General features: G+C 38.0%; 1 long non-coding RNA gene across 8 annotated transcripts in view; it reads right to left on the reverse strand.

Moving 5' to 3' along the window:
* LOC108444764 overlaps positions 1-5,123 on the reverse strand; it is a 250,212-nt gene that overhangs the window by 110,809 nt on the left and 134,280 nt on the right. Inside the window, exon 3 of one of the 8 annotated variants that reach the window (XR_001859440.1) lies at positions 5,045-5,113. The exons of the other annotated variants lie outside the window; for them this stretch is intronic. This is a non-coding gene — a long non-coding RNA (uncharacterized LOC108444764). The remainder of the gene's footprint in view (positions 1-5,044; positions 5,114-5,123) is intronic. 8 annotated transcript variants of the gene reach the window in all.

Consider the following 5,123-nt stretch of genomic DNA (forward strand, 5'->3'; position numbering starts at 1 on the left):
TACACACACCTAAATCCACACTTTTCAGCAGGTTATGGTTCTCTGTCCTACAAACTGTGACTACTGGGATATTTGTTTTACTTCATCTTTGCACATGAGGGAGGGGGCAGGCAATAAACTTAGGCATTAATCCTTCTTCTGACTGAAAATGAAGTTTTGTCTCATTGATATCATTGGCTTCATGCTGTGCAGTTCACAGGTTTCTTCATATCTGGGCAACTGGTATGAACTCCCACAGGCAAATAGATCAAGCCCAATTCAACAGGACAGAACAGATTTTAACAGTAGTGCAGAGAAGTTTCAAGAAAGATTTAAAAGAATGATATGCAAGTAAGAGTGACTAGTACTTAAAAGTTTTATCAAGAGACTAACACTGACATGTGTGAAGTCTTCCCTGCATAGCAATTTTCATATGTCAGGACACCACTCAGGACAATTTTAGCAATAAAACGAAATCTCAAGAGGGATGTTGGGATTTTTCCCCTAGATAGGCAACACAATTTACATAAGCAGTAAACAGCATCCTTGACTGTTTTCAAGACTGTTCTCAGGATATTTGTTCAGCTTTTAAGCAGTTCAGACTACTAAGGAAGTCTCAGTTTTGATTTTGGGGTATTTAGGATTTTTTTGTGTATATAAATAAATATATATATTATTCTATAAAGCTGTCTTGATTCTACAGTTACTCTAGCCCATACCTTATCTTAAAAACACAAATATTTGTATGTAAGCCAGTGACATTTGTCTTGTGTTTATTACTCAATACAGCTGGCAATGGCTGCATGAGTAGAAAGTAAAATGGAACAATATTTTCATCAGCTACACAGCAACAAACATAAAACCCACAGATGATTCCTCAGAGCTTTCTTCAATGGGAAAACTCCAGGAGTTTCTTTGACCACTTGAGGCAGAGAGATTACAGATCATTTTCAAGTGTGTAGACTTGACCTTTGTGCTTCTTCTATTAATTTACATCATGACTTAAGACTGCTTATTTAGCCTCACGAGATGGAGCATTTTGGTATTCAGGTTCTGTGATGCTTCTGTTCTCAAGACTGGAGAACTAAAACCCACTCATACAATGAAAAAATAATTAAGAAACACAAGAAACCTAAACACTCCATTTCGCAAATGGAACTTTTTCTGAAACTCTTCTGGATTACTGCCCTGGCATTATACATTAATTTATTTCATTAGCAGCTTTGAAGTATCATAATGGGTGGAACTACAGAAGTGAACAGCTACCATAGAGGCAACATAGAGCAGTCTGCAGAACCTGGCAAAATCAGACTGTAATTTGCAATACTGATAGCTGCAATAATTAAATAAATGCACGGGGTTTCCTTAATACTGTGTACAAGTGTATTTGATTCTGTTCTCAACAGTTCTGCTGTACATTTGATCTAAGTCAATAAATCCAGAAAAATAGGAAATTTTGAAGCATGGACTCATTTAAATTTTTTTTTCAAAATTACCTTATCTTAAAGTTGTTATAACTCCCCATGATTTTACATTTATTTAGTGCTTTACACAGACTACAGATAATTAATTCCATTTTTTTCAGGAAGAAAATCTTTGGTCTCAAGCACTACTTTCCAGAAAAGTCTGATATGAAAAACACTGTAATTATTAGAGTCTGAGGTGAGTTTCTGAAATAACCAGGTTTTTGCATACCTAAGTAAATCTTTCATTTCTTTAGCAACATCCACACGTCACTCTGCCTTGCAGAATTATTGCATAATTTATAATGTTATGAACTTTGTAGGTAATTGTTTCCCACTCAATTGATGATGTGTTCTGGAGGGTTGACTGTTCCACTGATACAAAAAATTATTTCCTCTTCATGGTTATCAATGAGTGCCAGGTCAAATAGACAGAAAACTGCCAGTCATCTATCTTGTTTGAATATTGAGAAAAGTGAACTTGGGGGTTTTGGTGATGGGAATTTTGTTTGTTTCTTTGCTTATTTGATTTTTCTTAATACCAAACACCTACAACATGTTATTTCTTTGAACAGAGTCACTTCTGGAAATCTTTGAAAAACATTTTTGAAGAAGGAATTACAACAGTTTGTTTTTCAGAAGAGTCAAATGGCAAAAGCTCAGGAATATCTGCTTAGGCAATCCAAGAATTTATCACCTTTCAAGTATATTTTACTTCTTATTTTTCAAATACATAAACAGTTTTCCATTAGCTTTTGTTCTACAAAGCAGGTTGAGAGACATTTGACAGGATGCTCTTTTGTCATCACAGACGTAATTAAAACCACAAAAAAAGAAGCAATTTTTGCAAGCAAATTGCAGTTTCCTATCAAAACCAAGACAAACAACACTGCATTTGCAGAGCTTTATCATCCATCACACATAAGCAAGGGAGGATAACAGAGTAAACACCATACTTTTTATACAGAAGTGCATCCTACCATGAAAAACTGAAAACAAGAATGCCTTCAAAGTACAGTACATCCTTTGTCAGCACAACAATAAAAATGAACAGCAACAACTTGATGCTAGATCTGGCAATGGGGTGGGATGATGTGCTGTTTGCATTGAAAAAGTTGTAGCACTCTGTTCAAGGCATATTATTAGGAACACTAAGCTTTCAATAAGGCCAACGAAGAACTCCACAGTACAACTAGTAAGTGTTAGGCTCCAAAAAATGCTCATACAGTGAAAACGCTTGTGGAGTTACTGAAGAATAACAGCACATTTTGATGTATTTTTCCTTACAGCTTCTCTGTAGGCACAGAAAGGCTGTTACATCTGTTTCTAAGAAACTAGAAACAGAATGGGCAACAAGGTGGGTGACTAAGGGTCTGACATGCAAAACTGGAGAGGTATCTAAAGGCTGCTAAAAGATCTAAGCAGTTCAGATACCTTTTAACCATTTAAATTATAGGAGTAGAGCAGTATTTAGAAGATATATATTTAAGTGTTCATTGGTTTTTTTCTTCTTTTTAAGGTAATTTTTTCTGAATTTTTCTTTTACATGACTAAGGGAAGTTTTAAAAGCCTCTGTTGCTGAGCTTTGTCTGCCTGGATGATCTATCTATTACTGAGGAAATAATATCCTGTGATAGTCCTGAACTCTTCTGATGTCTGCCAGGTTGCAGGCAGGGTGTGGTTCTGCAGTTAAAATAGATGGGATGGATATTCAGAGGGTCTGTGCGACTGACATTTTCCAAGAACACAGGAGCTCTGCACATATGGGTGCACCTGTGGTGTAGCAGACAGGACAAAGAGCAGGTGAGGAGTAAAACATGCAAACCTGCTTGCTTTCCTCGAAATTTTCAGATGCAGCAGAGCACACAGAAGGTGCACAGAGCACACTGTTACTGCCACAGTGATTTCGATAGGTGAGCTCCACTGCATTTAGAACAGATTCCATGACCCTCAGCACTGAAATCCTTCTCTATATCAAGCTAAGCTATTTAGGGCTGGCAGCAGAAATGGCATTTCATCCTCTGTGCTCCCTTTCCTTTCTGTAAGGGCTCTGAGCCAAGCTAACTAATCTAACTACCACGGCACAGAGGAGATGAGCACCAGCACACAGATTGCAAATCAGATCACAGAATCGTAGAATATGTTGAGTTGGAAGGGACTCATCAGGGTCATCAAGTCCAACTCCTGGCCCTGCACAGGACACCCTAAGAGTCACACCATGTGCCTCAGAGCATTGTCCAAACACTTCTTGAATTCTGTCAGGCTGGTCCTGTGAGCATTTCCCTGGGGAGTCTGTTCGGTGCCCAACCACTCTCTGGGTGAAAAACTGCTATGGTACTGCGTGCCCTTGAAAACAAACAAACTCTACTGTTTGGCTTGGAGAATACAGCATACACTAAAGACAGGCAGGAAATTCAGGTAAGATCTGTGAAGGAATACAGGCACGAATTTGCTGAAAATTGCTGTCTGGCCATTCACGGGACACATTAGGAGAGCTGGCAGTTCCTGAGGGAGGTATGGGAGGGCTGTAAAGAGAGCACCTCAGACAACAGCAGCTAAATCACAGTATTCAGGACTTGGATTCAGCTGAACCATGGTATTTAACATATGAGGATGCCTACTATCTTTTTAAATTAGAGTCCTAGATTTTGCAATGGGTGCAGAACCACGTCTGCATGCAGTTGATGGAGCAAACCTTCTCCAGGTATCAATGCTAAAAAAGTTAGCCTCCTAAATTTCAAAAAGAAAGATCTTTCTAAATGTAAAGAAAAAAGGAAAAGGCCTATTTGACCAAGAAGCATATCACTGTTCTGGCTAAATCTGCACTACTCAGATAAGGGAGTTGCATTTCAGTAGCCACGTTTAAATAGAGTTGAGGATTTCCACAGTGTAAGGCATATCAGTGCTAATAACTTGGCACAAGTCAGCATCTGTTATCAGAAAAAACAGCCCATTTACTTCCATTCCATAAGTTTGGTTTCAATATGCCTCACCTAAATTACATGCAAGACAAATTTGCACCAAAATGATACAAAAATGCCAGTCTATGCAGAGGAGTATTAATAGCAGTGATAGACACAGCACCACAGAAATTAAGGTAAAATATATCCATTTCACTTAGGGATCCAAACCACTGAAAAAATCAGCACTAAAAGAACTGCCTATAAGCCCCTCCAACTATCCTCCTTAGTGGATTTCACTCAAAGGGATAAAAAAGATTTCTCAGTTTCAAACTGTTACCTCCTGAGTTACTAGTCAGAATAACACTCCAAACCAAGGAAAAATAGCATCCTGATGTTTCAAGCACTCACCTGAAAGACAGGATTCTAAACTGTATCTCTGACACTGTCACCCATCTTAATCCTTGGTCATTATTAAGCAACTACAATTCAGCACTCTATGGTTTGTGTGTATATATATTTGTGTGTGTATATATGCATTTGTTCATCAGTTCATTTGTTCATCAGTCTCAAACTGATCATCAGTCTCTGCAAACACCTTCCAAAAACAGTATGTTTGATTTTAAACTGCAACATACATTTCTCTCTTTACTCCCAATTTCAGCCCACAGTTATAAAATAGGAGTACTAATCCCTTCTTACCAGTTTCAGGGTTGTGGAGGTTAATTTATTAATGTCCATGAGACTGTCTGAGGTAGCCAAATCGAAAGCCTGGGTAAAT

This window comes from Corvus brachyrhynchos, unplaced genomic scaffold (assembly GCF_000691975.1).
Source record: "Corvus brachyrhynchos isolate BGI_N302 unplaced genomic scaffold, ASM69197v1 scaffold221, whole genome shotgun sequence".
In the NCBI taxonomy this organism is placed as follows: Eukaryota; Metazoa; Chordata; class Aves; order Passeriformes; family Corvidae; genus Corvus; species Corvus brachyrhynchos.